This window comes from Panthera uncia, chromosome A2, assembly GCF_023721935.1.
Source record: "Panthera uncia isolate 11264 chromosome A2, Puncia_PCG_1.0, whole genome shotgun sequence".
Lineage (NCBI taxonomy): Eukaryota > Metazoa > Chordata > Mammalia > Carnivora > Felidae > Panthera > Panthera uncia.
The window spans coordinates 99,983,355-100,004,535 of NC_064816.1; the positions used below are offsets into that span (position 1 = coordinate 99,983,355).

At 33.3% G+C, this 21,181-nt stretch overlaps 1 protein-coding gene and 1 long non-coding RNA gene across 5 annotated transcripts in view; one reads left to right on the forward strand and one right to left on the reverse strand.

Moving 5' to 3' along the window:
• PHF14 (PHD finger protein 14) overlaps positions 1 to 21,181 on the forward strand; it is a 209,249-nt gene that overhangs the window by 125,721 nt on the left and 62,347 nt on the right. Inside the window, exon 17 of one of the 4 annotated variants that reach the window (XR_007460008.1) lies at positions 14,023 to 15,196. The exons of the other annotated variants lie outside the window; for them this stretch is intronic. The gene's annotated coding sequence lies outside the window, so the exon portion shown is untranslated. The remainder of the gene's footprint in view (positions 1 to 14,022; positions 15,197 to 21,181) is intronic. 4 annotated transcript variants of the gene reach the window in all.
• Positions 1 to 21,181, reverse strand: part of LOC125929948 (uncharacterized) — a 184,209-nt gene that overhangs the window by 14,761 nt on the left and 148,267 nt on the right. The gene's annotated exons all lie outside the window — the stretch shown is intronic.

Below are 21,181 nucleotides of genomic sequence, written 5' to 3' on the forward strand. Positions count from 1 at the left end.
AACATTTCTGCCAGTGCCCTCGAACCCATCCTCCTTGACTCAGATTATTTCCTACTTCTTTATCTTCTCAGTGACTACTTTCCTTGGCTTTCAAGACATGGCATTCTCCTAGGTTTTCTATCTCCCCAGACAGTCCTTTTATAGACTTCTGTCCTTCTGCCTTCCATGCTTATGTTACAGTTCTTTACTATTCTGTCCAATATCCTTTTTTTTTTTTTTTTTTTGTTCTGCATAGTCCCTGGTGATCTCATCTTTCATATATCTTTGGTTTTCCTGTTAATGCTGAATTCTCTGAAAAATTTTTTCATGTTCTTTTTTTTTCTAATTGAATTATAGTTGACACATGGTGTTGCATTAGTTTCAAGTGTACATCATGGTGATTGGACAAATCTATACATTATGCTGTGCTCACCACAGACATAGCTACTACCATCTGTCAGCAAACAATGCTATTACAGTATCATTGATCATATTCCCTACACTGTACCTTTTATCCCCATGACTGGTTTATTCCATAAGTGGAAGCCTGTGTCTCCACTCTCCTTCACCCATTTTATCCATCCTCCATTCCCCACCCTTTTGGCAACCATCAGTTTGTTCTCCATATTTAAGAGGTAGTTTCTACTTCTGTTTGTTTATTCATTTGTTTTGTGTTTTAGATTCCACATAGAAGTGAAATCACAGTGTCTTTCTCTGTCATATTTCACTTGGCAGAATGCCCTGTAGGTTTGTCCATGTTGTGGCAGATGACAAGATCTCATCCTTTTGTATGACTGAGTAATACTCCATTGTGTATATAAACCACATCCATTCATCTACCAGTGGACACTTGAGTTGCTTCCATACTTGGCTATTATAATAATGCTTTAATAAACATAGGGGTGCATAGATCTTTTTGAATTAGTGTTTTCATTTTCTTCAGGTATATATCCAATAGTGAACTTACTATGTGTATAATCTGGTATTTCTATTTTTAATTAGGAATATTTGAAATTTTTAATTCTACCTAGAGTCTCTCTACTTAGTTTCTGACTGGCATAGCCAGTCACATCTCCATAGCAATCTGTACCTTATATATCTTCCTTTATTTTTCATCTTTACTTCTACTGCCTCATTTTGGCTTTTCTCTTGTCATGTGTGAGCTTTTGCAGATAACTTTCTAACATTTCTTCCTCCTTATCGCTTCCTTTTTCTCCAGTTAATGCATCCACAGCTCTCATTCTATATCACATAATTTAATGTTATCTATTTGCTTAATTCTTTTCAGAGCATCTCCAGCAAACTGTCACTTATTCACAAATGCCCTTTACTACAGTCATAACAAGCTATGTGGCTATTCTGATATACTGTGTTTTTGATATTTTTATTTTGTAAATTTTATTTATTTGGGGGGGAGGGGAGAGAGAGGATAGAAACGGCAGAGAGAGAGGGAGAGAGAGAGAGAGGATCCCAAGCAGGCTCTGCACTGATGGCTCAGAGCTTAATGTGGATCTTGAATTCACGAACTGTAGGATCATGACCTAAGCCAGAATCAAAGAGTTGGATGCTCAGCTAACTGAGGCACCCAGGCACCTCCTGACATACTGTTTTTAAAAATTACTCTGTACTTTTCTTCTGCCTCAAATTTTTTTCCACATATTCTCTGCCTGATAAGTTCCAATTTACCTTTTAACATTTGCTTTAATCCCTTGTTAATCTTTTACTCTCCTCCTTCTCAAAGATTGTTTCTTACTACATTAGCAGCTTATGTAGGCCTCTGTGAAAATACTTGACATCCTGTATTGAATCTCTCTTGAGTCTTATACTTTTGTTCACTTGACCCCCCTTATCAGACTGTAAAGTTAATGAAAAAGCTTTATTTGTATTTCTGTCTCACAAGCAAAGATAAAACTTGGCATGCTATAATCTTTCAATAATTTTTTGAATGGTGGATGGTTTGTAAAAAACCACGTGGTTAGTGTGGGTTAGGCTTAGAACCCACACCTCTTGACTTCAGTGTTCACTGTCATACTGTTTCTATAGGTTCTATGTTAAGTTTTTAAAATAATTCCACTCTTTTTTTTTTTTTTTAAAGTCTGTTATAGTGCACAGTTGTGGCTTTACAATGTCACCAGTTTCTTCTTTTAATGAATTGTGTGTACTGTTAAACAATTTTATCCTAGTGTTTTGACTGTTCATCATTTTAGTTGTCATTTTGGAGAACACAGCTGCTTTTGGATTAACTTCATTATTTAAATACTGAAATATTAAACCTTTTGCAGTGTCATGTCACCATGTGTCATTGGGTTCCACTTTTCCCTTCTATGATGGTAGCAAGTTTATGTGACATTCATTTAGTCTTATCACTTCAGTTTAATTAGGAACCAGTCCTTGATACATTTCTTGAGATTTAATCATCGCAGTCACATCTTAAATTCTGCACCCATTTTAGTAGTAGTAGTATATCCCATATATAAAATTGTTCACTTAATAAATTTCCTAGACTTTCTTGTTCTGACATTTGACTGTCTTAAGTCCCTAAAAACAATTTTTGGTAACTGTGTGATTTATTGATACTAGTCACATCATCTGTGGACACGTTTTTCAGTCTCATTAAGGCTCTTTGTGTGTTGATAAATAATTAAAATAACTTATATAAAAAAATATATAGCATAGACATATACATGTATATAATATAACATGGCTCCCTTTGTAGGTCATTGCTTGACCTGAAGTACTCTAAAGAATTACATTTCATTTTGGAGTTGTCTTCATCTTGAATTATTTTTATCAACTACAATTTTGCTTTACACTAGCTTCATTAGTAGAACTAGAATTAGAAACTAAAACACAAGTAAGTGAAATGACTTAACCAGAATTTTCAAGAGATTTATTTACTGTTAAATTTAGATTTTTCTCTTCAAAGGTCTGTATATTTTTTTAAAAGGTTCTTGTGACCTTTATTCTCTTAAATGTATTATTTTCTGAAAATTAACCTATCCATTCCAGAATTTATTATCTGTCTCCAAAACAGTACCTCTTTCATTTTATCAAGTTGGTTATTATTATATTTCCAAGTTGGTTATTATTATATTTAATTCTGTCCTAGACAAGAATTAGGTTGCTTTTTAACCATAGGGTTTTGTTTTTTGTTTTGTTGTTTTTTTATTGTAGCCTTAATGTTAGTCCTTTGGTGAATGAGAGAGGAAGAAATTTAGAAGATAAAAAAGAAATGAATTACCTGGTTTCTTCAGCTTTCCTTTCATGGATACTGTATCAGTTTAATTTTTCATGGTTTTCTTTGAACTAATTATCTGAATACTCCATGGTTTCTTAAAATGTGAAATTTAGGACCTTAGAAACAGTTATTATTTTCTTTAATGAGGTACTTAATGTATGTATGTATTCCTAAAATAGGCAAGTTTGAGGAAAACATTATGGGTAAAGAGTAGAAAAAGTTAGGATGATTGAGTATTACCTTGTCACTATACTATTAAAAATATGGCCACATAATGTGACTTAGTGTAAAATTGTTTATGCATTCTGGGTGTGTATGTGATCTTTTAGTATAAAGAATACATGAAGCCAAGGATCCTAAGTGTGATTTAGTTCATGAATAGGCAGCCATTTTGAGCACTTGAGAACTGATAGATTGAACTATATGAAAGTAACTCTTTAATAAGTACCTTCTCTCCAAATAATAGCAAATGGAGGAGAAATTCTGCTTTGAAAGAAACTGTTAGACACACCATATAATAGACACAGACAGCTGCACAAGGAAGATAGGCCTAGGAACGACTAAGTCAGTGGGATTCAGTCACATCCAAGTGAAATTACATCCATCAGTAACTTTCCTTTTAAGTGACTGAAATCTTCCGGATCCAAATTTCTCTTGTCAGGTACTCATTCATGTCATTTATCAAGGAACCAAATAATTGCCTAGTTATATCAAGGACCTTGTTGTGACATGGCCTGTAAATGTAGATATTTTTTAAAAGGAAAGTTGAGTTTCATGTAGAGCATTGAGCACAGTGACCAAAGATTTCCTTGACTGTTCTTTTGAAGCTTTCATTTGTAAATAAATTATGAAATCTTTTTTTTTCTTCATTCCTTTTTAAAATAAGAGTCCTGTGTTTTGTCTCAGATTTATTTTCTGGTCTGTTTCATATTTACTAAGGATGCTAAAATCCATTTTTTCATCCATCAAATTGTTAGACGGAGGATATATAAGAAACATAAGAACTTAGAGGATCATGGGAATATTCCTAAGAGGATAAGGGAGAAATCTTAATATAAACCAAGGTGTCATTTGAGCTGGGTTTTGAATTATGGGCAGGTTTCAGGAGATTAAGATGAGAACTAGCAAATCCTTCAAGAGAATGGATGAACATGAATAAAGACACCTGATCGCATGTGAGATTATTGGAATAAGGTATAATGTAGGTTTAAGGTAGGTGTGGCCTTAGATTCAAACTATAGATTTTAAAAGTCCTAATGGGGATTCATTGAAGGCAAGAGATAATAGAGAGTATATAGTACTTTAGAAGATTGATATGTGATGAAGGAATGTGCAACTGGAGGTAGACAGGTTTGGGTGCTAGGAACCTTGAGTGATGGAAAAATTGAAGGATTAGAAAGATTCAGGAGACCTAACTTCATACTAGACGTTAAAACACTATTAACCAAAACAGGGAGACAAGGAAGAAAACAGAATGTTAAACCAAACTGACTAAGATAATTAATTGAAAAGAATGGTGATGCTAGTAACAGAAAGATGAGTGGCCATATTAATTTTTGGAGACATACAATAGATGAATGGTATCATCTGGGATTATGAGGTTTCTTTTTACGGGTGTTGCTTTAGAAATTTCCAGAATGCATTTAAAGTTATGGGGTTATAAATATAGAGAGGAATCAGACTCTGGAAATAGATTTCATAACTGTTACAGATTTGTTCTGTACAACTCAGGTATCCAGTCCTAATTTTACTACCTTTACTTTTTTGTAAATGAGTGTGTTTCTGAATGGATACTGAAGGACTAGTAGGAAATCATGTTCTATAAGAATGGAGGAACTGAAAAAAAAAAAAAGCAGGGGGAAGTGGGGGGAAAGAATGGAGAAACTGAAAGAATTGGATATAGGTGTCCTTGGTTGAGCCGGGCCACAGACTTAGTCCAGAGAAGTTTACCAAGTAGGAGAGATCCTCAAGATGAGGTAGTATAGTTCTCTGTGGGATTTTTTAAAGATTTATTTTAGTGATCAAAATATTTCCATGTAAATAAAACTTATCTTTGCTTAGTTGAATGTTAGCTAGTCCACCTTAAGTTGTGAAATATTTGTAATTTGTCTCCTACCTTCTTTATTATTATTATCTTTAGCTTTCTTTCCATACCTCTTTTTTTGTGTGTGTTTCCTTCATACCAGCTCCATTTGCTCTCCTTTAAGGAGAGGTGCTTAATTCTTAGGATACATTCATACTACTTGACAGGATTATGAAGCCACAGAATTTTGTTTTAGATGTTCTGGGAACATGCCTCAAAATGTGTATTTATTTATAACAAGTTCTCAATTAATGCTGATTCTGATAGTTTGGGCATACTTTGAGAACCACTGCTTTATACCAGAAGCCCTTTTAGCTGAAGCCCTAAGATCATGGTTCTAAGCTTGCTGGGGATGTAAATCACCTTTGGAAGGAATTACCAAACAAACAGGCGAAAAGGAAAAAAAAAACCTCTTGGAGAATCTAAATCCGTAGTATAAATCTATGGGGTTGAAGCGTGGGCATCTGTGGTTTTACAAAGGTTCACAGGTATAAGCTACCTAACAGTACCTATGCCAGTTCTCTCTCTAGCCCTTGGATTTACCCTTTCATTATATTAAGTTCCAAGTCTTTGGGGAAATTTTTAGAAAAGTATTCATTTAGCAGATAATTATTCTATGACCCTTTGCACCAGATGCTGGACTTAGTTACGGAACTCAGAGGTGAACAACATAGGCATGATACCTCAGAGTTTAAATATCCCTGGCCTTTTTTTGCATATGCTCCCATATTTATTGATCCAAACCCAAATGAGTTGGCCTTTTTCAAGTCTTTATACTAGAGCTGTGTTTATGTAGGGACCTCATAAGATCAAGAGCTCCATTCTCTCCTAGCTGAACCTGATCATTGACTTTTGGAGACTTAAGAGAGGAAGGGCAGTTCTCTTGGCCAAAACACAATTATAAAAAGAATTTTTTTTTATGATTTCAGTTCTTTCAAATTCATTGAAGTTTATTTTATGGCCCAGAATATGGTCTATCTTACTCTGTGTGCACTTGAAAAGAATGTATATGCATCACTTGTTGAACGGGATGTCCTATAAAAATAGGTCAATATATTTATTGTTCAGGTGTTTTTTTTAATTTTTAAAAACATTTTTAATGTTTATTTTTGAAAGAGAGACAGAATGCAAGTGGGTTAGAGGCAGGGAGAGAGTCACAGAATCTGAAGCAGACTTTAGGCTCCAAGCTGTCAGCACAGAGCCTTCTGTGGGGCTCGAACTCATGAGCTGTGAGATCATGACCTGAGCTAAAGTCGGATGCTCAACTGACTGAGCCACCCAGGTGCCCCTAATTTTTTTTAATGTTTTTATTTTTGAGAGAAAGAGAGAGTGGGGGAGAGACAGAGAGAGAGGGAAACGCAGAATCCCAAGCAGTCTCCAGGCTTTGAGCTGACTGCAGAGAGCCTGACGTGAGGCTTGAACTCATGAATGGTGAGATCATGACCTGAGCCAAAGTCAGGCACTTAACTGACTGAGCCACTTGCGTGCCCCTGTTCAGGTGTTTTTATAAATATTTATTTTCTATCTACTTGTACTATTAATTACTAAGAGTATTAAAGTCTCTGACTGTAATGGTAGATTTATGTGTATCACCTTTCAGTTCTATTAGTATTTGCTTTATACATTATTTCTTCTTGACAAATTCGTCTCTTTATCAATGTAATGTCCCTTTTAATCTCTGGTAACATTCTTATTCTGAAGCTTACTTAGTCTGATATTAGCACTCTGATAAGATTTTGATTACTGTTTACATGATGTATCTTTTATTCCTCTTTACTTCTATCTATATTTTTATGCTTAAAATAGCTTTATATTTATAATTATTTTATATATTTTTAGATACATGGAGATATGTATTCCATACATATGTAGACACCCATACACACAACTGTATTTAAAGTCGATTAGATTTTGGGGCGCCTGGGTGGCTCACTTGGTTGTGTGTCTTTTGATTTCAGCTCAGGTCATGATCTCACCGTTTGTGAGCTGAAGCCCCACTTTGGGCTCTGCACTGTTTGTGCAGTGCGGAGCCTGCTTGGGAGTGTCTCTATCCCTCTCACTCTTCCCCTCCCCTGCTGATATTCTCTCTCTCTCTCTCTCTCTCTCTCTCTCTCTCTCTTTCTCTCTCTCTCTCTCTCTCTCTCTCTCTGAAAATAAATAAATAAACTCAAAAATATAAATAAAAAGTCCCCAATCCAAAAAAAGGATTGGACTTCTGGTAGACAGCATATAGTTGGAACTTACTGTTTTATCCAGTTTGACAATCTTAGTCTTTTAACTGGGTTACATTGCTTAGAGTTAATATAATTATTGATATGGTTGGATTTAAATCTGCCATCTTTGTATTTTCTGTTTATTTCATCTAGTCTTTGCTATTTTTTATTCTCTCCTTCTGCTTACTTTCGCATTGAGTATTTTTTATAAATTCATTTTATCTCCATTGTTGTCTTATTTAGGCCCTGTTTTAAGAATTAATATTTGCCCTAGTGTTTATAATATATATCCTTAATGTATCACTCACGTTTTTCAAATATTATTTTACTACTTCACAATTAATGTAAGAATCTTAAAATATACACTGAATGCTAGAGGCAGTTAAGGCTAGCTCATTCCTCATCTGAAAGTCTCTTCCCTTCAGATTCTCAAAGTTCTTATTTATCTCTGTTGTGTCTAACTCAAGAGACTTGTCCAATAGCATTACACTGAATAAAAATCAAGGAAGTGTGCACATTCCCAAATTTTCACATGTCTGTTTCTTCCTCTGTTTCTATCTGGCATTCTTCTTTTTCATTTTTCCTTACCCCTGAGCTATCAAAAGTGCCCGTTATGTGAAAATGCAAACTTTAACATTTAAATTTAAAGCACGTGTGTTTGTGCGTGCCTGCGTGTGTGTGTGTGTGTGTGTGTGTGTGTGTGTGTGTGTGTGTGTAGGGAGTATATGTGAATCTTTGTATACCTACTCAGTTTTCCTAAAACTGTTTGAAAAATAAAGTCTTATTATTAAAAAAATTAAAGACCGGTAAGTGGAAACATGTATATTTTAAGTTTTGTTTGTTATAAAAATATACATAAAAAATTTCAAAAAGAAGAGTTTAAACTCCTATGATCTCATAGCATCTTAGTGAATTTACTTTTATTCATAGAATTATAATGATTTTGTTCCAAAAAAAGTTTTTAAATATAGCTGTGGTATATTATTTGAAAACTACAAATATCAGAATAAATTGGGAACAATTTTCCATCAAAATATTTCTTGATATCCATTCCCTCCCTTTTTCATTTTTGTGGCTTCTTTGAGATCTTTCTCAACATCTGTTTCATTGCTCTCTACCACATTATTCTGTACACCTTAGCTTCTTCAGTGTTTTCTCTTGCCTTCTTTCTGTGGTTCTTCTGATGAGACATCCATGGATTCCACTCTGTTTGCTTTGATTCAACTTTTTATTTTTTTAAATGTTTATTTATTTTTGAGAGAGAGCAAAAGAGTGCGAGTATGGGAGAGGCAGGGAGAGTCGGAGACAGGATCCTTAGCAGGCTCCACGCTGTGGGGCCAGAACTCACGAACTGTGAGATCATGATTGGAGCCGAAGTAGGACACTTAACCGACTGAGCCACCCAGGCTCCCTGGCTTTACTCATTTTTATTGCCACTGTTTAACTGCATTCTGTAGCTTTAATATATCTCAGTTCTCCAAACTTCTGGGTCTTTCTCTTGCCCAATAAAATGGCTTAATCATGAGCTGCAGTCATTGTAGAAAGCCTACCAGTATCCTCCCTAATATTCAGAGTAGGCCATGCATTCTTCTGCTTCTTTATTCTCCACTAGACCCTGCCTTTACATTATTCTCCAAATGCATTATTCCAAGGCTGTCATGAACATTTACTGAACAAATTTAGGGTAAGAGAGATGTCTTACGGCACAAGTCTAAAATTTAAAATTGAATGTTTTATATCACTGTTCTTAGAAGTTACTTGGCTATCCCTACCACCAAGAATGTTGCCTTTTTGCCTTAGACCTGGCTTTTTAAAAAGCAGTGATCAGTGATTTAAGTTAATGTTTTTGAACATAAAATGTTGCCGTGTAGTACATTATAAAAGGAACCTAAAGAGGAAATTGGAAAATAAACTGGATCTGGTGAAGGACACTTTATTATTTTTTTAAGTTTATTTATTGTTAAGAGAGAGCAAGAGTGGGAGCTGGGGAGGGGCAGAGGGAAAGGGAGAGAATCTTAAGCAGGTTCCACACTCAGCGATGCCCCAACATGGGGTTCCCATCCACAAGCCGTGAGATCATGACCTGAGCCACAATCAAGCGTTGGATGCTTAACCAACTGAGCCATTCAGGCACCCCAGTTAGTTGTTTTTTAAAAATATTTATTTATTTATTTTGAGAGAGAGAGAAAGAGAGAACAAGCATGGGGGCAGGGCAGAGAGAGAGAGAGAGAGAGAGAGAGAGAGAGAGAGAATCCCCAGCAGGCCCATGCCATCCCAGGACCATGAGATCACCTGAGCTGATACCAAGAGTCGGATGCTTAACTGACTGAGCCACCCAGGTATCCTTTAGTTACTTTAAGAATGCTTTTCTACTAGTAAAATTTGAGAAGAGATGTTTAGTTTTCACAGTACTCCTATTTGGATAATGAAGGTAATCCAGCTGCCACTGAATTTTTCTTGTTAAGGTGTATTCTGATAAAATTTACATTAAAAAGAAAATGTATACTCATTTGGTGATGTTGTTAGATGTGTGGAATGGCTAACATGCCTTGCACATTCAGTATTTAATATGACATTCTTTGACTTTTAAATCTATATTAATTAAAACACTAAACCCTTAAATAATTTTGTATGTTCATAAATATTTTTATGTTATATGTTATCAGTGTTTGAATTTTTTAATTTTATTTTTCTTTTAAAATTAAGTACATTGTAGACGAGTAATTGTATTTAAAGAAAACAAAAGCCTGAACATGATATATATTAATTACATAGTGAAGTGTGGTATTTCTGGAGTAAGCAATTTTAGAGTAGCAAACATCATAATTTCAAGTATATATAGCAATGAAATATTTCTCATTCACTCATCCGTTTTTCAGTAAAATTTGTTTTTGAAATGTTTTATTATTTTCCATGGCAATGTGTTAATATTTTAAGTAATCCAGAAGAGATTATCTGTTACGTATTCAATTATTTGGGAAGACTGGGACTCTAGCCACAGCTGTGCTATTAGCTAGATGCATGACTCGACTTAAGTTACCTCTGAAGTCATTTTCTTATATGTAAAGCATCAACTTTATTTTTTCTCAAATTTTGTAACTTACATAACTTGAAGAGATTCCAAAACAAATACTGTACAGTCCTGAAAAAGGTCTCAAAGTTTGTAATCCCGCCATCCATCCACCACTTAAATCATCTGCCTAGTATCACTCAGTACTAAGTGACAGGGAGAGACCTTCTGCCCCAGATAGAATTGTGTAAGTAACCCATTTCCTCTTTCTTTTTTTTTTTTTTTAATTTTTTAATGTTTATTTATTTTTGAGAGAGAGAGAGAGACAGAGTGCGAGTAAGGGAGTGCAGAGAGAGAGGAAGACACAGAATCTGAAGCAGGTTCCAGACTCTGAGCTGTCAGCTTGGGTGCTTAATCGACTGAGCCACCCAGACACCCCTAGTAACCCATTTTCTCTTGAGGCAGGTCTGACCATTTGTAGTTTCTCTCTTCAAGTGAACTGACGTGTCTCTCCTTAATAATTTCAGTCCTTGGAGTCATACAAAACAAGCATAATCCAAGTTCTAGTATTAGAAACCATCTATATTTTCTCATTTTTTTTTATTAATCAAACATCCTGTTTTCATCTGTTCCTTCTGTAACAAGGTTTTGATTTGTATTGATTTTGTATAGTTTCGGACATATGAAATAAACATAATATAATGAATTTGAAAATAACACTGGGTATAAATTTTGGAGTTGGTAGATTTTTATATCAATGTAATAATGTATAGGAATCTCATTTTTAAAAATGTTTTAAAGATTTTTTTAAGTTTATTTGTGAGAGAGAGAGAGAGAGCGAGCCTGGGGGAGGGGCAGGGAGAGGGGGGTAGAGAGAGAGAAATCCCAGGCCTGATGCGAGGCTTGAAGTCCCAAACCATAATATCATGACCTGAGCTGAAATCAAGAGTTGGATACTTAACCGACTGAAATACACAGGCGCCCCGTGACTCTAATATTTTTAACATTTGTAGCTGAACCTAGAAAAATGTTATTTTAAATTCTGTATGGCTAGGATTTAATGTTCATGTTAGGTGCTTACTATGTCCCAGTCTCTATTCTTTGCTCTCTAAATGTGTCATCTCATTCAGTTTTTACAGTAGTCCTATGAGGTATTCACATTTCCACTTTGGAAATTAGGAAACTGAGGTACAGAGCACTAAGCATAATGAAATAGAAATTATTCCAGTTACATACTGCAATTATATAAATTATGTATTAAAATACAGTTTTTTTCCCTTCCAGTAAATACTGTTATACTGCTTGATAAATCTGCTCTTCATATTAGTTGCTGAGATTTACAGAGTGCTTTTTATGGACCACTGTGCTAGTTAGTGCTTTCCATATTTTATCTCATGTATTCCTCAGAACAATCCCAAGAATAGATGCAGATTTTATCCATATTTTTTGAGTGAGGACTAAGAATTACTTGTCTATGATGACACAACTAGAAAGTGGTAGAATTGGGGTAGTCTTGACTCTGTAGCTTATGCTCTAATCATGAGGTATACTTCTCTCCAGACGACACTACTTTAGCATAGTTGACTTTGTTGGGTCAGAAGTAGATGCTTCCTGGCCTGCAGTTCCAACTCTTCAAGGTACTGACTGTTGATGCATGCATCAGGGAAGCCCTTTAAAAATGCTTAATTCTTTTTTTTTCCTACTTTAATTTATAGGTAAGCTTACTAGATACATGTGGAATAAATACAAAGCCACAACTTGATCTCTGATGTAGAAGACCACATAGTCAGTCTTTTGTCCTTGGAAGATAGTAGCCAAAACAAGTCACACTGCTTACTCTGTCTGTAAGGGAGATTTGGAATATTAAGTGAAATTTTATGATAGAGAAATATTAGCAATAGCCTCTTAGTTTTTTTCTAAGTTAAATTTCAGCTTAGATTTAATTGGGGTTTAAAGCAGATTTCCATGATATCTAATGTATTTATGTTCAAATTCCTATCAGAGTTAAGTACAACATATCTTTTGGGTTGTCTGCTAGTCTCCATCATTTACACTTGGAATTAAGATTTAATTATACTTCTGTGGTAAATGATGTGGTTGCTTCCTCTTGCATTATGCTTATCTCATAGTTCTTAGCTTGCAGTCAAAGCAGTTCTCAATATCACATTCAGAATCTGCTTAAAGCTCTTCACTTAGAGACTGAAGCACAGAGAAAAGTTAACACATGTGACTATCCAGCAAGGGAATTCAGCCTTCCCTCTCTGTTTGCCTGTGACTCAACAAGGGAATTCAACTCTGTTTATTTCTCATATGTCAAGAAGTATGTTTCTCTGAAAACTGTGTTTCACATTCTTTTTTTTCTTGTACAGTTTTGTTTTTGCTTTCTTTGGAAATTATTCAGCTTGGCATGGTAGCTCTTCTCAGTAGTGCTGTATGTGTCTGTGATTGTGCCACTTTTCACTTTCTTTTTCTCAATGGAACTTAGAAGCATTAAACACATCTTTCTAGTAGTTATATATTAAAATGAAGTTTCTCTATAATGTGTGACTACTTTGGCAGTTTCATCTCAGCTACATGGGTATCTGAAAGAAATAAATAAATTTTTATGATTATCACAGTAAAAAAAAAAAAAAAAAAGTTCTTCTAATCCCTAAGCACCTAAAATTTCTCCAGAAAATAAAGGCACCAAGGTAGCAAATGAATACAAGTTGATAGTGAAGTAAATACAAGAAACACTAGAGAAAATTTTGAGAAATAAATGGAAATGAATAAGTTTTGAAATTTTGGCTAAAATTAGTACATTCATAATCTACCAGGTCTTTACAGTGAGGTGTATTTTCTGCCATTTTTGTTGCACATTCCACTAAAAGAGCTAGTTAGGGATATACTCTTTACAATTGTAACCAAACATTTCTAATATAGTCTTTAACAAAGGAAGGCAGTGTAGGCACAGGGGATAAGAATCGTTTGAAAATTTCCTCTCTGAGATTCTATAGTTGAGTAGAACCAGCCTGTAGTTATTAGGTGTGCTTGTTTTCAACACAGTTGCATACAGTATGCATTCAGCATAGTTTCTCAAGCATTCAGCATAGTTTAACTATGTTAAATTGCCATAGTTGAAGAAAATACAGCAGATTGCAATTTTTCAAAATATTTATTGATCAAATACATGTTTGCTTATGTAAATATAAACCCTCCAACATTTTTATATTTTCTTTTTTGTTTTAGTAAGATAGATTTATTTTGACAACTAAAACTGATAATAACAACAATAATAATACAAGAGGAGGCAACTCAATGTTTCAAATGATAAAATTATTTCATTTTAACTACTAAGAACCTATACAAGATCATGGCATTTAGGGTATCTGTCTCTTTGGACCAGATCATATGTTATTTGAATCTACTGTGGTATTGTTAGTATGTTTCATAAGACATAGTACAGAGCTGCTATGATCTTTAAATGTTAATATTCTTTTCTTATCACTTTACTGTGTAGATACCCTTCATGAGACCCAACTCTGCCACAGCTCATCCTCGGAGGCAATCCTGGAAACCTCTTTTATAAGTGTGATTTTAAAAATGTGGATAACACTCTCAATAGAGTACATAAAGTAAAGGAGAACAGCTATCTTATCCTTCCCATAAGCTTATCACTGCAAAAAGTTGCCTTTGCTTGTCAGGTTTGGATAGAATGTAATTGATTGGTTTGTTGCTTGGACTGACAAGGCAGTTAATTTGCCTGTGTGGATTTTTTTCTATTTTTTTCTTTTTCTACTTTTTTTTTCCTTGCACTAATCAGAAATATTTGATATGTGCATTGTTGAAAAATAGTAGATAATGTCTTGTCAGAATTGTCTTATTAAGTGATGTCTTTCCTTCTTGCTTCTTTGGCAAATGATGACATGTGGTGTTTGGACTTACTGAAGAGCTATGGAAGCCTGTGGGACTTAAATGCAATGTGCTACTACTCACTGTTGTTGTTGAACAATACCAGTAACAAGAAAGACAATGCATTCCACTAGTCTGCTATCCTGTTTAATCCAGCTTAATACATATATTCATATATGAAATGTTAACATTGGGAAACAACTATAGACTCTTATATTAAAGGTTATTTCTATTTATATTATTCAGCAAAAGTGAAAGACTTGTGAAAGCTTATGCCATTCTAGTTTTGGCTCATTAATCCTAGTGTGAAAGCACTAATATTATTAGCATGAAACTATTACAACTTCAGATTTTAACCTCATTAGTAAAATATATCTGTGTTGATCTCTAGGTATTTTTTAGTAATACCCAAATTTATTCAGTCTATTGATTTAATACAAACTTTCTGTGTTCAGTATAATTTTATTTTTCTCAACCTTAAATAAGAGGTTATGAAATAAGGAGGGAGATACAAAGCTTAATGACTATACAGCTTGCCAGCTGAAAGATCTTCATCAACATCTGTATTTTTCCAGAGATTTACAGAATTAAAATTTGATCTTCAAGTTTTAATGATCCAGTTTTAAATCAACGACAGACATATGTTGAATATTCCATCACTCCATCTTGAACTGATTTAGAAGAGACTCTTTGCTGAAATTGAAATGTACATATACATGTAATTCTCAACATGTCTCTTGGAATTTTCTGATTTATAATTGTGGTTTTGGACATCTTTTCAGGTATAGTGGCAATTAAAAATAGTTAAAACTTTAGGAATAGAGTAGGCAGTGTTATAAATAATCAAAAGCAAGTGTAAGTATAAAGTTGCTGTATGGTAGTTATCTATAGTTATAGTAAGGAACCATATTATGGATAAGATGTTTAATAAAAGTAATATGTATATAAAGTATGTATAAACTGAGATTAACTTATCAAAAGATCTTTTAATATTGGAGGAAAAATATTAATAGCCTGTAGCAAAACCAGTTGGCTTTTTTTTTTTTTTTTTTTTTAGGAATAACGAAAGACTCATTATTTATTTCTACATAAGCTTAAGAAAAAGTTGGTAATTATTACTATTGCTGACCTGCAGCTGATTATAAGAAAATGTCAGATTGCCATTTCCTTAAAAGAATATGTTAATCTTCCTGGCCCTGCTTTGTTATATGCTGAGAAATTACTAGTGGTCATTTTATTTTGGGTTTTTGAGAAATCATTAAGCCTTGTGGTTTTGGTGTTACTATTAATCAAAATCCTTTCCACTTTGGTTCTAATTATGATACTACATTATCATCATTCTCCATCTTGCAGTCTCCAGTGGTGGATATGCTATTCCATATTTGGTGCTAGCCCTAAAATCTTTGTCACACTTCACAAATACAAATCTCATTAATTCATAAGGTCCTGCAAACATGTATTTAGAGTAAGAGAACTTTTAAAGGGAGTAGAATAAAACATACTTTCCTAATAATCTCCTAAGTGCTCTCATTTTTCCACAGTTTTAAAACTCTTTTCCATGATTGGCCCAGTTGCTCTGCAAAGAAGATATTAATGTGTCTTTAAGAAAATATGCACTAAATGGTGTGTATTTCACAGACGAAAAATTTGCATGCCAGGTAAATTATGGTTATTTGTCACGTAATAGGGAAATGAAAAAAAAATACTAAAATATCAGGAGGGAAATTAAAGGACTCTGAAATACAAGAAGAATGACATAGTAGTATATAGTGGTGGTTCTCAAACTTTATAGTATATTAGAATCCCACGAAAGATTTGATAAAACAGATTGTTGTGTTATTCCACCTACTTATTGTCCTCTTCTTCAACTTTACTCCCTCCTCCTGTCTCCCTACAGTTTCTGAGTCAGGGGGTCTGGGATGAGGCCTGAAAATTTGCATTTTTAACAAGTTCCTGAGGGATGCTGCTGGCCAGGGACACCACTTTGAGAACCATTTGTATGTAATGGTTTTTAAAAGAATCAATGTGTTGTGGTTGTCCTTGATTGATTGAGGATGGAGTTAATGTATGTAAAAGGGCCCTTAAAATTTCAGAAATATCTGTTTCTAGATAAAAGAGTTTGTGGGAGTTTCATCTACAATACATACAATGTCTTTATTTTTATAAATTCAGTAAAACAATTTTTTTTTAATTTTTATGTTTTTAATTTTTAATTTTAATTATGGGGAAATCAGTACTTTAGATTACAGAAGTGAATCAAAAAACATAGCCTTTGTCCATAACTCACTGATTCCTTTGTTAAAAAAAGATTTGATATTAGGGTTATGTTTGAACATGAAAAAAAGTTTAGTCTTAACCTTTATCCATCTTAAGTTTAGAAATGATTTATGTCTCACTTCTATGCCATCATTATTCATGTATTTTTTGGTATTTTTCTGACTGTACATTTACGGCATTAAAAATAGATTGCTGACTAATAAATAATGATCATTTATTACCATTATCTTATTTCCTTGTTTTTATATCCTAACTTAATGAGACCACTCTTTTTAAACAATGTTCCTTTTTTGACAAAACTTACTTTTTTGACAAACTTGTTGTACTTGATTCACAACATGAGAATATTTTATGAATATTTCACCAAAATTTATTCAAGGAATGTAGAAGGACTCTGTATAGCAGAGTGGAATGTAACATTAAAAAAAAATTATTTTCTAAAATTGTTTTTGACAAGTGAAACTTGTTTAAGAGACTCAGCTTTAGGGTTGCATGGCATATGGAGATCAATTTTTTCCTACTTATCTGAGTCGGCACTTTGTAAATATACATAATGTTAAGGATTGTGATTAAAAATATTTCTGAGATGGACATGGTTTGCCAATACTTTAAAAAACGTAGGCCTCTTTCTCCCAGTGCTCACTCTAAGACTTCTGCAGTCCTGCTGATAAGATTCACTGCTGTTCAGGTACATAAGATATAATGAAATTGGATGTTCACGCTGGGCTTTGTAAATAAAATGAGATTGACCCCCAGCTATTATCTCATTTATCTGATTTACATTGTAAAATCAGGATCTACACTATTGATTAGAGCATAATTAGTTAATTATGAACAGGGAAGTACAAAGTTATGTGGGGCTTGAGCACAGCAGGTTGTACTGCTGAAAAATTTCCAAGGGCATGAGCAGATGGAGATCAGTTTATTAAAGAACAAAGCAGACGTGTTTCAGGTATGGAAATGTCTAATCATTCTCTCATGCTGTGAGGAGGTACTTGACCTTAATTGTGTATTTTTCTAAGAATTCTTTATGTTTCATTTTTATTTTTTTGTTTCACTTTGAATCTTATAACCTGGCTGCTGCAGATGTAGCTAACTGAATTGATCTCATTATTTAAGCTATCATTAAATGTGAATTTGGATTTCAATAATTATCCAGATTTTTTTCCAGTTAATGTACTTCCATGTGTAAAGAATATTTTTGTCTTTCTTACCACTCATTCAGTCATTATTGCCTGTGATAAAAATAGAAGTCTATAGTGGCACTAGTGAAAATATGTTGAAGACCTCTACATTAATCTTCTATTTGCAGAATGATATAAAATACATTTTCTAATTATTTTGTTTGGAAAATGCTCATGTAGGTGGTTTGCACTAAGTTTGTTGTAAAATACATAAGGAATAAAATATACCTTTATTGATAGGAAATGTTATTCTGATAATTGGAAGAATGGAGAATTTTGTCCAAGCTTGTATTATTTTAAAAGTGATTTAACTCATGGGCCACAATCCTGCTTCTTCTCCATCTGTTAAAATGGGTAATTGAAATAATTGGCCACTATTCAATGAAAGAATCTATCAATCTGTTAATAGATTTATGTGGGCGTGTTAAGCTGCTAGTGAGATTTAAGTAATGTTAGTATTAAAAGATCAATTCTTTGGATCTTTCTTGTATAGAATTTTTACACAGAAATGATGAAAAGTAAGGAAACCCAACCCATCAATTCTCTCAGTATTTAGTCTGTTTTCTTTTTAAGTGAACAGATGTAATGGTATATATTTTTAGGGTCAGTATTCTACGCTCTATGATAGACATGGATCTAAATAAAACGTTCCTTGACATAACAAAATAGCTGTGAATATGGGTCAACTTGATCACAAAAAATGTACATCCCTTTTCAAGTCCCATGTTACAGATTTCTCTTCTGAAGTTTAGCTTATCCTCTGGCTATAAATTATAGGAGGCACACTTAATTGTTTTAGTTAGTTTAAAAACAGTTATTTAACATATTCTCCTAGTGAAATTATCAATTGGAAATTAAGATAGTGAAAGAAATCCTTTGGAATACTGGCTTTTAGCCTTTCTGTTGGCACAGGCAGAAATAAATCTGTTGTTTCTTTTTACTTGTATCCATATTCTCAGTAACTAGGTAAACACATGACTGTTTGTTGTATGGATCAGAGGACATATGAACATAAGTCCTTTTCTTCCTTTTCTTTGTCTAGGGTGCTATAATTAACCATATGCTAAGTAAGTATTTTAAATTCATACAGAACTATGTTTATTTCGTCACTGCATTTTGTTAAATATGTAAAAGACCACATATATTTAGCTGCTTTATTATTTACACATCTGTGTCCTTTATGAATCTGATACCTAGGAAGTTGTATTTAATATTTGTATTAAATAATATAATTAAACAATCAGGTTTCCTTTCATCTTATAAATTGGATTCACTTTTTCTCATCAAAATTGTAATTTTAGAATGCCCTGTAGTGTCAATGTATATAATATTTATTAGATGTTTAAAGGATACTTCTTTAAGCATCCAGTTTGTATTTTATTAAAAGGAATTCATAGTGTTTCTTTAAAGGTTAGTTTAATATTCTCTTTTAATATTTTAAGATATTGCCTTTCTATACAGTATGTGTGCTATTGGTATATTATAATGTTTTTTTTTATATAGACATTTGTGTTCCATAATAAAGTATATTGTGTCATATCACTATGCTTTTGTGGGTCAATGACTGCTCTTGGAAAAGATTTTAAAACATTGCATTCACTATTCTTTCTGATAAATGAAATACGTATATATTATGTGCTGCAATTATGTTTCCAGGTATATGTAAGAAATAGAAGTAGAAACTATAAATAACAATTTGATCAAAAACTACTTCAACTTTATTTCAGCTTTTAGGTAGAAGAATGGTTGCAGACCCTTAGGAGTTTCTGATTTTCAGTTTTTAAAAAAGATCTGAATTTGTAACATAGCTAGAATTTATTGGCTGACAAAATATGCCAGAGTTTTCATAGTGGTGTTTGTATGTGCATGAAATAAGTAATCCACTATTTTTACCATCTACATTATTCTTTGGTTTCTAGGATTCTTAGTGGTATCTCTTACATTTGTCTCTGATATATTAATTCGTACACATTCTGTTCAAGTTTACTTGTATCATTCAGGATATTTTTGTTACCAGCACATAAATCTATGGATGTCCTCAATATTCTAATGTAAAAACAACCATACTTTTTCCACATGGAAATAATTTCAGTCATTTGTAGAAAGAACTTTTATTTGCATATTTATTAACAGAGCTATTGATTTCAGGATTGATTTATTTCTCTTTGTGTTTTTTTCTCCTGGATTTTAGCAGTTCCTAAGTGTATTAACTACTCTTTTTTGCTACTTATTCTTGGGATTACAGTTTTTATTTACTGGTGAATGAGCTATAACTTGAAAGAACTTCCATATCACCCCCTAATTCTGACAAGCAAATTCTGCCTTTCCTCTGAGACCCATCACAAATACATTAGAGTTCCACAGGGAGAGTAAGTCATTCTAAAAGGTATTACTAATGAAGTAATCAGTAGAATTAGGTCATTTCCAAATGGCATATACTTCAACATTATTGTCTAACAAATCTAGCATATACAACCTTTGTTTTCCCAGTGCATTTATTCTTGAGCTGATAACCTGATTTTACAGTTAATTGGAATTAGCTATAAATTGGAACTGTATCAGTGTAGCAAACTTATTCTTAAAGTTATTAGCTGGAAATACATAGGTAACAATAAGAATCCCCTTCATCTATGCAGGTGATATAAACAAATTATTTACAAAACAACGAATTAAGATATACCTTTATATTCATCATGGTGTTTGATGTGACTTATACAATAGAAATCATAATTTGAAGTTATGACACAGAGTTTTAAAGTAAATATGCAATAATTAGGTTATAATTTGATATGAACTAGGAAAACAGTAATACCATAACTCTCCACCTATCAAGAGCCCAGAATATTGGCAATCTGAACTCTAAGGAACATTTACCAAAACCTAAAGTGAAGCAAAAAAGACTATATAGTAAACTGAAATTGAGTCCGTGTACTTAACTCAGAAGTTCTCATTTTCATGTCTTTTTATTGTCTATTTGCATAGTCTTACTAAGGTTAAAGATCTGTTTTCTAAATCCACAACAAATTATTGTTAGGAAAATGCTTAGACAAATAGTTACAATATCAGAAAGCAGTAGCTGACACTTTTCAAGCAAATTAATACCCTGAAAACCTATGAAAGTTGAATACAAGAATTCAAATAGAACAGCAGATAGTACTCCAAACACAGTTAAACACTTAGCAGCATGTGTTACTTGTATTCATGACCCTGATAAGACAAAGATAAAGTAAATTATATTTATTTTCTTGCTGAAGTAAAGAATGTGATTCTTTTTAAATGTTCCATCAAAATGGTAGAAACAGTAGT